This window comes from Sphaeramia orbicularis, chromosome 7, assembly GCF_902148855.1.
Source record: "Sphaeramia orbicularis chromosome 7, fSphaOr1.1, whole genome shotgun sequence".
Taxonomy (NCBI): Eukaryota; Metazoa; Chordata; class Actinopteri; order Kurtiformes; family Apogonidae; genus Sphaeramia; species Sphaeramia orbicularis.
In genome coordinates this window covers 2,611,491-2,631,177 of record NC_043963.1, presented here as the reverse complement: position 1 = coordinate 2,631,177, position 19,687 = coordinate 2,611,491, and the positions used below count along the sequence as shown (strand labels likewise).

General features: G+C 36.0%; 1 protein-coding gene across 2 annotated transcripts in view; it reads right to left on the bottom strand.

Moving 5' to 3' along the window:
* The window catches only part of prkar2aa (protein kinase, cAMP-dependent, regulatory, type II, alpha A), a 124,865-nt gene that overhangs the window by 86,049 nt on the left and 19,129 nt on the right, over nucleotides 1-19,687 (bottom strand). The gene's annotated exons all lie outside the window — the stretch shown is intronic.

The following is a 19,687-nucleotide window of genomic DNA, read 5'->3' as shown; positions in this document are numbered from 1 at the left end:
ATGGTTTGAAACCAGAGCAAACGAACGTAAAGACAAGTATGAAAATGAGGTTGGGGGTGTGTGTGGGGGGGTTATATTTCTGACCATATCTACGTCATTTTTTTGTCCTTTTTCAAAAGGGAAAAAACTGGCAGAATCTGCAGATTCTAATCCACAGACTGCATTAGCATTAGAGGTAAGGGTGAGAATGACCCCCACCTGAACTGGATGAGGACACCAGGAGGACTGGGGGGATGAGAAATACTGGAGAAAATGCCTAAAGATCTGCTTTTATGTCAAATATTTGAGTATAGTTTTAATTTATTACAATTTTGATTTTCTATACCTAATGTTTGGAACCAATATTCACTTTTAAAGTCTTTGAAAAGGTTTGTTAAATATCTTTGTGTTATTTATGCAATAAATTATATACATTTTTCAAATCAGATTTCATATTTTGTGTGTTTTTTGTCCTTTTGTGTTGATATAGTGGGTTAAAGTGAAAAAATAATAGACAGATGAGATAGAGTTGTGCTGAAAAAGATCCCAAACATGGGTATGGTAAACATTTCTGTATATAGTTTATAAAGTAAAAATCAAAAGTACTGAAAAACAGCCAAAATAGGCTCAGACCACTAGGGGTTAATATTCAACATTAAAAAGAGACGAACACCTAGAACTCCAGCAGATAAACCAACCCACAGGTCCCAGAGTAATGGTGTCCTGTCCATGCCCACACACTGGCGCTGCCGCAGAGCTCCGCCTGCTCAGATTGTGCCCTTTGGGAATAACATAATCTGATTAAGATGTTTGCGTATGTAATCTAAACGAGCGCAAAAAATCAAACACAAACACCACCGTTTGTTCCGTCTGCTCATTAGCGAGCCAGCAGATACTCGTTCATCCTTTTTACAGCTGCTCTTCACACATTCATACATCAGCCCGGTTCCAAGTGTCTTAAAGGACCATCGGAGCATTCTTATCCAGCGCCTGTTAAATCCCCACATGACCTTTGAGGGATTAATACGATTCTGAAGTGGCACCGGCCGCCATAATCACAACCACGCCTGTTGTATAAACACTACAGATGTGATATTATTCTATTCATGGATTACACATATTAACACATGACAGCCACTTCCACAGAACCCAGTGTAAACAGCTGACAGGAGCAGACGACATCAGGCGTGACGCTCCTGTTTGTTTATGCTCAAATTCCCAGACTTGGGTTTCTCGGCGGTGCACCAGCAGTTTCTCGCTCTCGTTCACGTGTCGACTTGTCCTGAAATGTTTTCTAGGAAGCGACACATTTGGAGGAGAGCAAGCAGACACCGGTGTCAGATAGAAAAGTGACCCCCGGGTCAGTGTAGACATGATGACATCAGCTGGACCGATGCCAAAATAAGATACAATATGTGCAGTTCTGTGGTTACTTTTGGATTTTCTTTGTTCAACTTTGACGGTTAAATTGATGGAAATGTTAATGATTTAGTAACTTAACTTCCTCTTTAATTCTTTGTATTCCTCTTTTATTCTTTGTGTTCTTTTTTCTTGTTGTTCTTAGGGGATTTATTTAGTTGCAAGTTTTCTCTCTCATGTTTAGGGGTGTAAGAAAATATCGGCTCTGCAATATATTGCAATATTTCATTTCACAATACTGTATCCATATGAAAAAGTACTGTATTGATATTTTTTAGGTATTTATTCAAATGCAGATATTGTGGAGGTTTTTCTTTTCTGTTTGTATTTCATTTATTACTATTTAACACTGTTATATTAAATAATGTTAGTTCCTTTGTTGGGATTGCACAAAAATAATGTTCTGATGTCAGTTCTGAACTAATAGAATCTGAACATTTGAACAGGATCTGAAACTGTAATGTCTGTAAAACACAATTTCAGTTTGAACACAGGAACATTTTGTGATAGAACATTAGATCCTGTTGTGACCAAATACAAATGTGTTTAGTATTTGTGCAGATTTCTGGTGTAATTCAATTCTTCAAGGAAATAATCATCTCAAAAAAAGAAACAAACAAAAAATTGCCTTTTTTAACAGTATCATGATATATCGTGATATATTGTATCATGATCTCAGTATTGTGATTTGTATTGTATCGCCAGATTCTTGCCAATACACAACCCTATTTGTATTGTCATGAACAACTGGAAAAACTATGACATTTTGGAAAAGTTATAGAAATTTGCTTTGTGAATATTTGTAAAATAGAACAACTGTGGTTCAGTTATATATATATATCGGGATGTATCATATCGTCAGACTCTTGCCAATATAGACCTCTATTCATGTTTTGGGTTAAAGGTCATTTTTCTTTTCATTTATTGTTGTTTTTTTGTTTGTTTGTTTGTTTGTTGTTTTGGCCTCACCCCCCCCCCGCATCTACCTGTTAATTTTATGATCAATACTGCCGATAAATTTCATCACAAACACCAACACTACCCTCACCCTCTTCTGTTTTCTGTTGTTTTCAATTGAAGACGTGACATGAAGGTTTGAAGCAAAAAGAGAAAACTCCAGAAATCTTAAACGCCTCATTTCCCTCTAGTAAAAGTACCATTTCTATTTGATCAAATATTACAGAAACACCACACTGGAGTAATGCCACGACTGAAATTAAAAATGCTTCGGACATACTTTTGCCAACAGATGGAGGTGCCTCTGGACCTGTAGTCGTTATCAGACTCATAAGCTGCTTTTTAAAATCTGGTGTTCCATTCTGTCAAACATATCACCCTGTGCAACGACCAGCCCTGTAACGAGTTTTTAATCATTTTCAGACACAATAGTCGTGGTCTGAAGCGCACATGAAAAACATAAAGCAGGTTACTGATACACACACAATAAGGTTTAGAAGATAGAATCATCTCTGCTCTTACGTGCACTGAAAGTCAAACATACGGTCCGCGGGCCAGAACTGGACCACCAAAGGGTCCGATCCAGTCCATGAGATAAAGATGAGAAAAGAAAAAAAATGACACTGAAGACATTAATAATCAATGATGTTAAAGTCATGCTAGTTCAGGTTCCACATCCAGACCAATGTGATTTGAAGGGGATCAGAACCAGTAAAATACTATCAAAAATAAATAATGACAAATACGAATTTTTCTCTTTTTTTAAGTGTAAAAAAATTAAATTATATGAAAATGTTTGCATTTACAAACTATCCTTTCATAAAAAATGTGAATAATCTGAACAAATATGAACAACATGGCATATCTCATAAAAAATACATGCATCTCAATAGTATTATTCCTGTTACTAAACATTTTGTAATAAATGTTGTTAAAACGGCACTTATTTTTTATAACAAATTTCAGGTTCTTCAAGATTATTCATATTATTCACTTTTTTTATACAGTGCAGTTTGTAAATGTAAACATTTTCATAATGTAATTCTACTTTTTTCACTATAAAACACAGAAAAGTTTGGAGTTGATATTACTTATAAGTTATAAATAATGACAGTTACAAATATTCCTCTTTAGTTTAGTGTAAAAAGTAAAATTACATGAAGATGTTTACATCTACAAACTATCCTTTCAAAAAATGCGAATAACCTGATTATGAACATCCTGAAATATCTTCATATAAATCAGTGTAATTGTACTGACATTCTGTCTGTTATTAAATGTTGTGTGTATTTGTAGATCTTTGTGGATCTGTACGTTACAACGAATGTGGAAATGATAAAAAGAGGCAGAATACTGGTAAAATTTATTTTTCTTAAGAAATTTCAGGTTGTTCATGTTATTTACATTTTTGAAATAGTTTGTTGATGTAAACACTTTTTTTTTTTTACATTTTATATCCATTGTTTGATTTCTGTACAAAACAAACATAAGGGACATCTGGGATACACTGACCATAATAAACCTTTGTGACTAACAGTTGGTTTTAGTCATGTGACATTGAAATGAAAATTGTCCATTTCTTCCGTTCTTCAGTTTCAGTCTATGGGTCTGAATCTCCATCTCAAATATTCCATTCACAGTTTGTATCCAGTTGTTAGTTGTAGGTGGTTCTAATCTGCACCATTTTTTGGTAGTAGCCTTTTTACAGGCTGATAATGGTATTTTAAACAAATATCTATAATTTTTTCTACATTATTACCAATAATACATGCAAAATACATCACCAAACATGGATGTAAACACTTTCATAATGTAATTTGACTTTTTTTTTTCACTCTAACACAGACTAAAGTGTTGGAGTTAACATTTATATATTATTGTGTTATTATTTTACTGGTCCGGCCTACTTTAGATCATATTTGACTGTATGTGGTGCTTCAATAAAATGAGTCTAACGGCCCTGGTTTAGAAAATCACCAGACGGATCCTTTAACCATCACTATGATACAACATCTGGGTCTCCACATGATGAAAACAGCAAAATACTGTCAAAGCCGAGGGGTGAGAAAGTGGTCGAATCCAGCCAATCAGCTGCTGCGTAGCCTGCAGACATCCGGTGTGTGGTAAACGACAAACTGTGGCCTGTGGCTGAGGCGGTTCAACGTTCCCTCATCAAACCACTGGGGTGGAACCTAAACAAGCCTCCCATTATGTGACCGTTTACAGGCACGAAGAACGCCAAACCTCCGCGTTCCCAGCGCCATGTTTAGAGTCGGGCTGTTAAATGCAAAACCGCTGAACAGAAGGTGGTGGGTACAAGTCGGTCTGCGACGACAAAAGGACAACAGTAACATTTAACACCGGGTCCAGTCTGAGAACATCAGGATCATTAGGTTTCAGGTGATAAATGAGGACCGACCCCAAAAACAGGTTTCACCTACTGTGGGAAAAGTATTGTTATCGTCATATAATTAAAAAAACTGAGACACAAATGGACTAAAGTCTATGGACCTGTTGAATAAAGGTGTTTCTTTTCTAACAAATAATCAACAAAATGAACAAAAAGACCAAAATAATCAACAAAATGAAAAAAATGGACAAAATAATCAACAAAATGAGTAAAACAGACAAAAATAATCAACAAAATAAGTTAAAAAAAAAAAAAAAAGACCAAAATAATCAATAAAATGAACTAAATCAATGAAAATATAGTTGTTAATCCACTATATAAACATAAGTCTGTGGACCCGTTTGGGAGGGGTGTACATTTTTGAGCTTATGTTGCTCATTTTTGTTCATTTTTTTTGCTTCTTTTCTTCATTTCTTCACAAAAATCTCCCATTTAACTATAATGAAATATTAATGTTTCTAAACTATATGGACATAAATATGTGGACACATCATGTCTACTGCTGTAAGATGTCCTGTTCAAGGGGATCGGACACAGGAACATCAATATTGTTTGTTTATTTATTTATGTTGAATATCGGATTAAAATCAAACAACAAAAGAATTATATAAAAGAAAGTCAAACCTTTGAAAAAGAGCGGGATGAAGCTTAACTTATAAATATTATTATTATTATTATTATTATTATAAACATTAAAAATCAATAGGATATTTATCCTATAATATAAAACTCTATTCTGACATGAGTCATTATTGTTTTGGATCCCAAACCCCTGTTCGAAAAGAAACAGCTGGATTCAACAGGTCCACACAGAGTATGATTTAGACAGTTAGGATATGACAATCTGTCCAACTATGTCTATTAATAATGTCCAAAAAAACCTGATTTTTCAACAGATGTGCCCCCATTTGGACAAATGATAATATTGATGGAACACCCCAAATCCACAGGGTTCTTCCACTAGGGGTCCACTGTGTTGGTTATCAAGGGAGAAGAAATCCAACCAAATCTGTCTGAGTTCTTGACAAAACACCAAGGAGATCCAGCGGTGGTGTTCGGGGTAAAACCATATATCCTCAAAATGGAGTTTTGGGGATATAAAAATTCTAAGTAAAACAGATCCACTGGTGGAAATGACAGAACCATTAACAATGTATGTCAAAAAATAAAACTGCTTGGATATTATTTTTTTGTTGTGTAAGAAAAAAACCACTAATCCGACAGTTGAGAGTCCAACTCCACACTGTTCACATCCATCACAAACACAAAAACAGAACCAGAGCTTTACAGAAGTGCCTCTTGTGCTGTTTTTTTAATCTTTAATCCTCACTGACGGACTGAAAACTGCGGCGCTGCCCTTTAAAAAGATAAATAACGAGCCCGAGCAGACGTTATCGCCGCTCTAATACAAAGACAGCCATTGGCCGCTGCGTCCTATCAAGGCTGCGCAAACAAACGCTACGGACACTCGTTGAAGAGGTGAAGGCTGTGACCTCCTCGTGACCTCGACGCTCTTTTATCTGAATCGTGATTAACCGAGGCCGACGCCCTTTTCCCCGCCGCTCCCAGCGCCGAATGGTCGACAGGAGTTTCAAGGCTGCGGTTGCTATGGCGACCACAGACCACTCAGCCGCTTTAGGGCACCGTGGTAAATCTATACGGCATTAAAATAAAGATAGGGAAAGCAGAAGTCCGTTCACGAGATCTAAGGCTGGTCAGCTTCGTCTCCAGGTGTTTTTAAATCGACCGGGAATATTCAGTTTGTTCTAAAGACGCTTAAATGTCTTTACTAACACATGTTCACGATACTTGGTGTACAGGGTGTCTTAAATTTGGAGCTCCCAAAATCCAAGACTAAAACTCCTGTAATTCCATGAGTCCAGCTGATTGACACCACACATTAAGGCTCTGTTAGTGATGACTTTATAACCTGTTACAAAAGGTTTACGACATGAAGGAAGTGGAAACCTTCTGTTTTTCCTGCTGTATGTACTTATCATATATCCAGATTGGACTTTAACACACAGACTGACAAATGCATATGTGTGGTCATTAGGATTTTACTAAACCTACAAACAGAATGTTGGATAAGGACATGGGTCGGCAACCTTTACCATCTGAAGAGACATTTTAAAGGGTTCATATTTGTCTAAACCCACTTTTCTTAGTCTGTGGTTCATTTCTTTGTGTATTTGGACCCTAATAGTTCATACAGTTTACGTCTGAACCCTCCAGCTGCTGCTCACACCCCTGGGTACAAACCAATGTGTGCGTTCCCATCGAACCACGGTACACATGATCATTTCACCGAACACATTTGACCGACATGTGACCGTACTAGTCCGCTGTCAATGAACGGTACCGGCGTCAGGTTGAAGGTGACAGACAACGACAACATGTGCACGTGTTGAAAACGCTGCCGTGAATGGACTGTGGGTCTGAAGTAGAGATGTAGGGATTACCGGTATAACGATAAACCGTGGTACAATTGCCAACGGTTAGTATTACCGTTTAAATTGTAATTATCATGATAACCATGTTTGATTACCGCACTCTTCCGGAGAAAAACCCTATGCAAAGATCTGCTTTTATGTCAAATATTTGAGTATAGTTTTAATTTATTGCAGTTTTATATACCTAATATTTGGAACCAATATTCACTTTTAAAATATTTGAAAAGGTTTGTTGAGCATCTTTGTGTTATTTATGCAATAAAATATATACATTTCTCAAATCGGATTTTATATTTTTTTTGTTTTTTGTCCTTTTGTGTTGATATAGTACGTCAAAGTGAAAAAAAATAATAGGCAGATGATATAGATGAAGTTGTGCTGAACAAACAGATCCCAAACTTGGGTATAGTAAACATTTGTTTATATAGTATATAAAGGCAAAATCAAAAGGACTGAAAAATGGACAAAATAACCCTTAGTGGTCTGAGCCTAATATTTCAATGTTTCTGCAACAGAAGGGAAATTGTACCTATTATTTTGTTTTGTTTTGTTTTTTTTTTCAAAATACAACTTGGTCAAATTATTTCCGTGTGTGTATTAGTACTTTTTGAACATTTTGAGCACAATTTCAACAATACCTCAATAATAATGATAACCGTGATAAATTTTGGTCACAATAACCATGATATGAAATTTTCATATCGTTACATCCCTAGTCTGAGGGCCCATGTGCAGCGTTGCGTTGTGTTGTGATGGATCCAGAGGCCACACGCTGCTGGCGGTCTGTTCAGCTGTCTGCTCTAACAGCCACTTTGGCAGGAAACCAACCATCAGCCCATTTCTGGGACTCACTGGCTCGAAGGCTGGACAAGTCTTTTGTTCGCTCATCAGTCATGGGTGGAGAAAAGTTCATTCATCCCCCTGCTCTAAGTCACTCTAAATATGTTATGTAACAAAATGATTATAGTTTCTCCCATTAGTTTTATGTCACACACATATTAAAACCCATAATAAGAATTAAACCAGTGTTTCTGAGCTGAACTCATGTCAGTTCAGATTCCACATACAGTCAAATATGACCCATAATAACCCACATAATATAATAACCCATAAACAATGTCCACTCCAAACTTTTATCTATAGCTTAGTGTTGAAAAAAAGTACATTATGAAAATGTTTATATCAAGAAATTACCCTTTAAAAAAAGGGAAACACAAATAATAAATAACCTGAATTTTGTTCAGAAAAATAAGTGGAATTTAACAAGACGCTGCCTCAGTTTATCATTTCCACACATACATTACAACATACACATCACAGTGGATCTACAAATACACAAAACTTTAATAACAGCCAGGATATTGCTAATATATATAATTTCATTTCATTTATTTATTTATTTATCATTATTTTTTTCCTTTTGTTTACTTATCAACCTTTTATGTACCATTACTGATATTTTACTGGTTGATTTTTGTTTTTGTCAACATGTTTGAAATAAAAATTTCAATCAATCAAAAATTTTTTGGGATTTTTCTAACAAATTTCTAATTGTTCATATCAATTTCATATTTGTTCAGGTTATTCAAATTTTTGGTGAAAGGATTGCTTGTAGATGTAAACATTTTATAATGATAAAATTAAAAATTAATATATAATTTGACTTTTTTTACACTGAAACAGAAAAAAATTTAGAGTTGTCATTATTTATAGGTTATTAGGATAACCCTTTATTAGTCTGAATGTGGAACCTGAACTAAAATGATTTTAACATCAGTGATTGTTAATATCTTCAGCGTAATTTTTAGATTTCACAAATTCATCCCATAATCCTGCATTGGACCCTCTGGCAAGACATGACAAGACAAGACATTATTTATCCAATCATGAGTGAATTTTAGTTACCAGCAACAAGATCCAACAGGCAAGTGCAAAAACAGGAAGAAAACTGTGCTCTTCACTTTTAATCCCCTTCGGCTGAATATAGTGTCAGATTCTGTTAAAGTTCCTGCCCTAAAATTTAGATTAGATTGTCTATGTGTAAAACTTATTCCATACATATTTATATGTGAAAGTACTCAGATATTAGAACTGCACAAGGACACTGGACCTGGAAACAGAAGGTCAAAGGTCACTTATTTTCAATATTCTTCTGCTCCATGATCAGATGCATCCACAGGAGACATGTGGTGCAGATACTTCAGTGTATTCATCAGATAATGTGATTATGATGTTAAATGGACAGACAGACGGACAGACGGCAAAATAATTACAATACCCCTTTGGCCAGAAGTTGGCCGAGGGGTAAAAACCACACTTTAAATTCTGGCTGTCCTCCTGGGGCCTGTCCGTCACCTGCTGTCTCAACGTCTTCCAGTAAATCCAACATCTACAGACTTCTACTTCTAACAGTCGACTGGACGAGTGTGACCGGACTATTCCCTCTGCGTTGTGTTGTTGGACGTGCATAAACTCAAGACACAGTGATTCATGCAGAGGCAGTCTCCATTTATTTACCCTGGATAACAGGATTATAAAACAGTTAGCTGGGATACTAAATCATGCCCTGTACCCAGATCTATAATCACGAAAATATCATGTTAACACCGTGCGGAACAGACAACAAAACCAACAAGTTCAATATCAAAGTAAATACAACTTAATAAACATGGATGACTTAAATAATAAGAAATATTAGCAAATAAATGAACAAATACAGGGGATGTGACGATATGGATACTGACCTCTCACCAGAGACGATATGAAAAAGGGGAGAGCTACGGGCACACAGGGAATTTATACATGAACACTACAGGGGGACACATGAAGAAGAGGTGGGCGTGGCTGGAGGACTAACCCCCAAAACAGACTGTACAATAAGGAAGACACCAGGTATGGAGAAACTATGAATGAAAATGACAATTTAACCCAATTTTGTGTAATTATATAATGATATATATTGAATGGGTTACATGAGCACATTTTCAACAACAATGACAAAGACAATGAGTGGACGACCAGAGCAGCTAAAGTCCAAATATAATGTTAACGTTGTCCACGAGGCTGTCCGTTCATCATCCGTCCATTCATTCATTCATTCGTTCATTCATGCTCTGCTTCATCGTCCCCCTGGTGTTAAATCTCCCCGTCTTACCGAGCCAAAGACGCTTGGCCTAAACCGCCCTAATAACCCCCCCCCCCTACTCTTTCTAAGCCATCATTCTAATGAGATTGGACCTGAACGTTAAGACCCCGACATGCAGAGAAGAGGGGGAGTGAACACGACAGCAGGTTCAGAGAAAACAGGAGGACAAGGTTAAGGCTGGACAATTAAGACCAGGCTGTAAATTCTACCATGAAAGTGACGACGGAGAGAAAGTAAAAACCTGAAGTGAAAACACTCCACTGCATGGAAAAGGACACATGCAAAAATGAAAAACAGTCACAGTAATGGTCCGTGTTAGTGTTGGGACTTTGGTTTCTTCATTTTACTGCAGTACGTGTTTTAATACTTTATAAACTGTTGGTAGTTTAATCAGTAATGCATCATATTCTTTAACCCAGTGGTTCCAACCTTTTTTTTGGCTCATGACCCCATTTTAAAATCACAAATGACCGTCGACATCTCTCAAGCATCAAGTTAATTAAAGAACAGAATAAAATCTAATAGAATAGAACAGATATTTATGATTATTGTTACAGGAATAATAGGGGTGTGTATTGGCAAGAAACTAGTGATACGATACAAATCACAATACTAGGATCACGATACGGTATATCATGATATATCATGATACTGTTAAAAAGGCAATTTTTTGTTTCTTTTTTTTAATGATCATTTCCTGGAAGAATGGAATTACACCAGAAATCTGCACAAATACTAAATACATTTTTATTTGATCACAACAGGATCTAATGCTATATCACAAAATGTTCCTGTGTTAAAACTTAAATTCTGTTTTACAGACATCACAGTTTAAGATTCAGTTCAAATGTTCATATTCTATTAGTTCAGAACCAACATCAGAACATTATTTTTGTGCAATCCCAACAAAGGAACTAACATTATTTAATAAAACAGTGTTCAATAATAATAAATGAAACATAAACAAAGAAGAAAAACGAAGAACCAAAAATAAACCTCCACAATATCTGCATTTGAATAAACACCTAAATATATCAATACAGCAGTTTTTGATATTGATACAGTATTGTGAAATGAAATATCAGGATATATTGCGTAACCGATATTTTCTTACACCCCTAAGGAATAATGAAAATCTGTTTAGCAGCAACATCTAAGGTGCAAAAATACTTTTAAAATATCACATAAAATACTGAAATATGTTGGAAATATACAAAAACTACAAAGACAAAATATCAAATACACAAATATTAACTAAAACACAGCTGAAATATACAAAAGTCAACTATAGTGTCACAGAAAACATTATTAGACCATCCATAGTCATCAAAAACAATGGTTATCGATCCAGTACTAACTCCTGTGTGGATCATGTGACTAAAACAGATTATTCATTATTCATTACTATTATTATTATTATTATTATTATTATATATTGTTATTACCAAGGCAACATGTTAAATGGATAGATCTGAAATTAAACTACTATGAGATATTATTGTTGGTATCATATTTGTCCAAACTAATGGACCTTTAGTTAGACCAGGCATTAAAATGAACAAGAAACTGAAGAAAACAAGCGTGGTCTAATAATTTTTTCTGTGACTGTATACTACAGATAAGAACAGGTAAAAAGGGCATATACAAGGTAAAATTAAAACCAAGTCCTAGTTCAATTCCACCGCTGTCAGGAGAGCAAATGGAGTGTTTTCCCTGTGACCTGCTTTCGTTCCTGTTCTGCACACGTACGGCAGAAAACTAAGAATGCTGGGTAAGCGCCTAACCCCAAAACCTCCTTTTCTTATCTGACATTAGTAGGTTGGGAAACACTATCAAACAGGAGCTGACGGAGGTTACGTCTGTCTTCTCTTACAGCCTCCCTGTTGAGAAACCAGCCTGAGTTCTATTGAAAAGGATCAGCTGACCCGGTGCAGAAGGACACCAGGCTCTGTTCAGTTTCAGCGTAATCACTGCCTTTATTTACCGTGTGTGGAAAAGTTCAAGTATTGATCGTATCCTAAACTGTGGGATTTGTAATCTCTACACAAAAGGAGACTATTTCACTCATAGTCATGTTCCGACATCAGCTCCTCTATTCGACCCAAACCCTGTCGCAGCCACATTCCTTTGTGTAAAAGGCCTCAGTGTTGTTCCTGAAAGAAAACAGAAGAAGTGGTGGATGGGACTGAGACGGCCACACAAGACGCAGGCTCGTATGGAACCAAACTGACATGAAGTGGTCATAAATGACAAAACAATATAAGATATAGAGCCATGGGGTTTCTCAAGGGAACAATGTAAAGTCAAATACAGTGAAAGTCCAAACACACAGACTCCAAATGTAGTTCACCACCAACACCGCAACAATGTGTCACTAGTCGCTTTTCCATCATACATTTGCGCAAAACTTTACCGATATTTACTAAATGTTGAAAAAACAGAAGTGCGTAATGTCGGTTTTTCCATTAAATCACAAATACCTTGATTTGTTTTTTTATATATAAACTGAAAAGTGCCCTCTTTCATTGATAAGAAAAATAAATAAATTTGTCATTAATGAATAAATGAACCTTTCATCAACATAAAATAATTCCTTATCAACTCAAATAAACTCTATTTGAATCACATCAAATATAAATGTTCTTCAAATGTTACCAAACACGATAAAACTATGATGCGAATGTATTTATTGAGTTTTATATTTCAGTGTTAATTGTCATTATTTATTTTGTATTCAGTACATGATGACTTATTTAATGGATTTTTACAAAAAACATTTCCAGTGCCCATCTTTGGGAACCCCTGAACTAGAATAAAACAGTCACTAAGTTGCTTTTCCATTGGTCATATGCACGAAACTTCACCAATATTTACTAAATGTCGAAAAAACATAAGTGCGTAATGTCAGTTTTTCCATTAAATCACAAATGTGATGATTTTTGTTTATTATCGCGAGATGACACATTCCATAAACATGGCGACAAACGTAAATATGGTGTTGATTTACCGATATATTCATTATTATTCTATATTACCCCTCTATCTCCTACTAAATTCTAAAATGATGTGGTTTCTTGGTGTGTCCACACATATACATGTTTGGGTTAAACTCTTCTTCTTCTCTTGTTGTAACGTCCGTTGTAACGTTTTTGTTCATGTGACTCTAGTTGCAGAAAAAGGTATATCCATTACAGTTTTGCGTGATATACCAATTGCACTACGCCTGAAAAACCACCTCTTGGTAGCACAAAAACTTGTAACCAAAAAACAAGAGTTTTGGCGAAATTTTTCCATTCAGCAAATTTTTATGCACTAGTTATGTTCATGCAATTTCATCAGTGATGTGGAGCTAATGTTATCAAGCTACATAATGAGCTAATATAATAATTAATAATAATAATAATAATAATAATAATAATAATAATAATAATAATAATAATAATAATGAGCTAATCTTCATAAATTGGCATGAATAACCAACTTTAAAAAGTAATTAAATTGCCCATTCCTGGTTTGGATATTTAACCTCTTAAATCCCACTATGCGATGCTAATACATACAGAACTCCACAGAACATAAATCCACAGAACCAGAGGAACGTCAGCTAAAAGTTCAACAAAACCAACTTTCAGAAAACAGAACACAACTAAAACAACCAGCACTAAAATGGACAAATATCTGAACCAGTTTAACAGTCTGAGACCAGAGATAATTTAATAAAATAACAGACCAATGAGACAACCTCTGCAGTGCTAAGTTAACAGTGCTAAGTTAACAGTGCTAAGTTAACACTAAGCAGATCCAACAGTACGAGGATTATTTCTACAAATAAAACTCACTAAACGAGACAAAGAAAAACAAAAATAAAAGGTCACATTATGAAGAGATGATGATGATGATTGTCTTAACTTTGTGTTTGCTGACGTTAACGTGGTTTTATATGAACGAAGCATCTGCTAAGGGCTAATCCACTGGTTTGTGTTACACCGAGATCATCCAGACTAGAAACAAATGGACCAGGGTTTGAACCAATTCTGTTTCTAAGTAGTCTGATGTAAAATTACAGTGAAGAAAAGCAGAAAAGTCGCAAATGACAATATCGCACACCAGCCAAAATAATCTGCAATGATGTATTAGATTTTTTTTGGTCCAGAAAAACAGCTTCAGGCAATTTTCCACATGATGGTGGAACAGCTGAGTGACAGAAATCTTCAAGGTTCAGTCAAAAAAATCTGTTTTTATACATTCGTCAGACTCCAGACTTGGCGTGAAATGGTTTGTAGCCTTCAGATTTTTCTGTTGGTTTTAGACTTGTTCAGCGGTTTGTTGGATTTCCATGGAACAACTCTCTTTTCAGAGCCTTTCAACCATTGGTGAGCTCAAATCTGTTCAGATCTCCAACAGAAAAAAAAAAAAAAAGTAATGTGAGCTACAGGCACTTGTGTTTTTCTAGCTCCATGTTTGGGTTTGTGCCGGAATCTCATCTCATCACCTAACGTTCCCCAGACATGAGCAGAGAAAATAAGCTGTATTCCAACCACAGGGATCATATGAAGTGTTAACATGATTATGAGGTGCTGATATTTTCCTCTTGAACAGATTATCAAGGGTTTAAGCCCGCCCCTCTGAACTTCTGATTGGCCCAGTTCCTTCTGGACTCCTTTGGTTTTTTTATTCTGATTAATAGTGGAACATTAGCTGCTCTTCTGCTTTGTTCTGTTTTCATTTTCGTTCTTCTCATGCTCCTCTCCTGTCTTTCCCACTTCTCCCATGAGATATTATCCGTATTTCGACATAACACCGCTGTAGTATCTCTTTCTATATCTTTGCTTTTGTGACATTTGTAACAAAAGAACATGTGCTTAATAACCAAGATGTTTATCTGCATCTGTTCGACAAAATCCTGGTAATAGATTTGTATTGGATCTTCCAGGATGTTAGTATTAGCTTAATAAACTGGTATTTCTTATCAACTTCTCTTATTAAAAGTACGGAATGTCACCCTCTAATCCCTTTGAAAACAGAAAACACCCCCCTCCTTTCACAAGGGCCTGTTTTTCTCTCCATCTGGAGGAACAGGGGTCGGTTCGGGTCCATGGACATCGGCTGTTTCTTTTTAAACATCCTCCACTGTGATCTACAAGGCTCTTCTTTTACGCATAAACATTCAATCTACAGATCGCTGTTGGATGTCGTGTTGAAAGCACGGCTCAAGGGCCTCTTTACTTCACTTGCAGCTTCGTCTCTTATTCAGATTATTTGCAGATTTGTTTAAATAAGCTAATTAGGAAACGGCGTGAGCATTGCCTTCTCTGTAAAACAACATGGAACAGGCTGTTAACCCTTTAACCCCTGAGTGTCTGTGCTGAGCGTTCTGAATGTAGGATTTATTTAAATATTCATATAAATGCGACCGTTTGCTCAATAAGAAAAAATTCAGATCGTGTTGGTAGAATAGACCTTGTCCTTTCCATAGACATCTGAGCATGCTCAGTTCACCCCACACCACCTGTGGAATGGGGGGTAAAACACATAGCAGTGAGTGAGACTGACTCAATATAAAAATAGACAGTTTTTTCTTTCTTTTTTTTAATACACTGTTTTCCTGGTCATTTTTCCTGTTGTTTCCAGTGTTGTGGTGATTTTCATTAATTTTTTTACTGTGTTTTTATTGAGTTTTGACCGTGGAACTGCTTTATGGAGCTTTTGGACTGCCCTTTACTCTTTAATTCATAACTGTTGAACCAGACCAGTTTCAGACAAATATTCCACATAATTGTAAAGGTCTAAATGGCGTCTTAAACTGACTCAAAGGGCAAAATGTAGTTTCAAATATTTTAAAATGAAAAATATCAAAACTACTGCGTTACAGATGGACAAAAAATTAATGTCTATTTTTTTTTCCCAGAATTCCAAAGTTCTCCAAAGTGAAGTTCCTCTAACATTTTCATCCTCAAATGTATTCAGTGTTTACCTTGAACCCTCTATTTTACAACTGAATAATTGGTTCTAGAGGAAAATAATATTTGATCAAACCTTCTGTAAATAGAAAGAGTTTAGGAAAATAGTAGCGTCACAGATGGACAACAAAAGTAAATATGAAATTAAACAAAGTAAACATCAAATTAAACATTTCAATTATCAATATCATATACATTTATTTACAATATTTACAACATGCAAATAATATATGTAATATAATATATATATTTAAAAGTATTTTGCAGAAATATATGCATTCATTAATGTTACACACTGTGTGATTAGAAGATGACATAAATAATATAATAGTCAAATATCAATGTATTTGGAATAAATGTAGTTTATTTATAGAGTTTTTAAAATGAACCCAGAATGAAAGAAACAAAACTGGGCCACTTTACCAACATTCTTTTTTTTTTTCACAATTTTTTTCTCATTTCAGAATACATTTTCCTGAAAATATAAGTAATTACCTACTCAGAAATATAAGTTTGGTGTAGATTATTGTAATTTAGTTTTTTGGACCAGATGTGAACCTCCCCTTGACTCTGCCCACCTTTACCTGAATCAGGGCTCAGGGGATAAAGGGTTAATATAAAGTGTTCACTCCTGGAGGATTCTGCTGGTTTCTGTAAATCAGCTTGACAGTCTGGTTTCGATCAGTTCTATATGTAAAGTGTCATGACATAACTTTTTTGATTTGGCACTATATAAATAACATTTGATTTGATTTGAAAAACACTCATGAGTGATTCCAACATTTTCATTAAGTGACACCTAGCTGAAACGTCACTAATAAATTTACTGCTACGCTGTGGGTGTTGACTGAAGCTGTGTGGAGGAAGAGGCTTTAAATAGAAGTCCAGCGGTCCTAATGGGAGTGTATGTTGAAGGGGCGTGTGAACTCATACTGGATCAGCGTAGGAGGATGTGCAGCCGGTGGCTAAAGGCCTGCCATCCCCCTCCATTTCCTCATTTTTCTGCAGTGCCACTAGAGACGGCTTCAGGATGGAGAACGAGGAAGTGCCAAAGTTTAGAAGATGTCAGTCAGTGAATGTGAGAAACCAGGTCGGACCACAGTCTGTCCCTTGTCTTCTGTGTTTTGTCTTCACCTCTTTTTGTCTATTCCGCATTAGTCTTTTGTTGATGTGTGTTGTCCTTCCTCTCTTCCTGCCTGAACACATGACACTTACACTGAAAATACTCCAACATTATCATCATGCGTTTGTTATGTTATGGTTCTGTGAGAATCACTGTAAAAGTCAACACTTAATGAGCTCAGACGAAAATGGAAAATTACTAAATACTGACTTTAAAATCCCTGTATCCTTCGTTCTTTTCACATTCAATTGAGAATCCACAATCGGAAAACGAAAAAAGTGACTCGTTATTTCATTATTCATGTACAAATCAAAAATCAAAAAGTGAGTTGTTTTTCATTCTTTTGATTGTACTCACAAATTAAAAATTGGAAATAATCAAATAGACCAAATGTGGGGTTTCACGTTGACATTTTTGAAGTTCCTGACTTGTTGGTGTGTTGTTCTGGACAGTCGTGGGTTTGCTAGTATTCTGTCTAATGCATTCTGCGATAATGGAGAATTTGGTGTTATTCGGATGCAGCAAACGCGTTACTGTGAAGGAGGACCACATGACAACTGAAAAAACGGTCCGGATCTTCCAGGTGTTGTTGTTTTGTCTAATAGTCATTTTTCGTTTTCTGATTGTGGATTCTGAATTGAATATGAAAAGAATGAATGATACACAGATTTTGGTTAATATTTCTATTTTCTTGATTTGAAAAAAAAAAAAAAAAGTAAAAGGACCCATATTTGTCATAAAGTCAAACCTTATGACTTCTTCTCACTTTGTGTAAAACTGCATGAAACATAAATAATCATGCTGTTCTTTTCTGTTTGTTTCACATACAAAAACCTAAAAGTGGATGCACTGACGTCAGGGTTTCCCTTTGGTTTTCACAGAACTGTTTGGCTTCTTGCATTTTCACTGAGGTACGTGGATGGCTGCGGAGCCAAGAACATTTTATACACTTTTCCAGTGTCACTGTATGCAGGGGTTGGACAAAATAATGGAAACACCTTAAAAAATCAACAAAATATAATTTAATATGGTGTAGGTCCGCCTTTTGCGGCAATTACAACCTCAGTTCTCCGAGGTATTGATTCATACAACTTGTGAATTGTTTCCAAAGGAATTTTAAGCCATTCTTCAGTTAGAATATCCTCCAACTCTTTTAGAGACGATGGCGGTGGAAATCGACGTCTTACTTGAATCTCTAAAACTGACCATAAATGCTCAATAATGTTGAGGTCTGGGGACTGTGCCGGCCATACGAGATGCTCAACTTCATTAGAATGTTCCTCATGCCATTCTTTAACAATTCTAGCTGTATGGATTGGGGCATTATCATCTTGAGGTGAAGGTGTTTCCATTATTTTGTCCAACCCCTGTATATTTTCATGGCTGAAATCAAATCAACATCATACACACTAGAGTTCTGCAGGTCTCCTGATGCACGTTGCACGTTTTCTCCCGCGTTTCTGGATACTCTGCACTACTGCACCTCTGCTTGTAACCAGGTACACTGTTCATATTCATTTTCACTAGAATCCAATCTGCAGCATCAAAACAAGGAGAATATTATGTGTAAAGAAATAAAAAAGCAACAGGAAAAAGAGGAAGATGGAGCAGAATGCCAACAGGCTCTGGAGCTATTCAAAGGTGAGGATTAAACATGTCACAATTCCTCCATAATCAGATCATAGTGGTCAGAATAGTTTCCATTCACCTGCATAAAAACACATGGATGACACTAATACAAATGTCACACAATCAGTATCAGTATTTGTTGACTTTATCCTCATGTACACAGTTGGACTCTGTTTACAAAGCCTAAAAACAAATAGAATTATATTGTTGTTTTTTTTGCTCCAGTGCTCCGTTGTCTCGTTTTCATAAGTTGTTATTAGGTATTATTAGCTTTATACAATAACAGAGGCATAACATGAACACAAGACGACAGATAAATCCCAATTATTTGTGTCAAATTTGCCGGTGGGGACAGCCCTAAGGAGGAGGGAGGACGGCAGCAGGCGGCGACGCATGAAAGCAGACGAGCTTTAAAGACACCACACAAACACAGCAGTGAAACAGGCGCCATGATCAACAGGTTGGTAAACACACAGACTGGGATTTTAGCAAATGGAAAAGAAAATGTGCAGAAAACAGACAAACACCACAAGAAGAAGAAAAAAACACATTAACCCTGACCGCAACAAATCCAGAGACAGCAGAGACTAAATAAGAGCGTCTATGGATGAT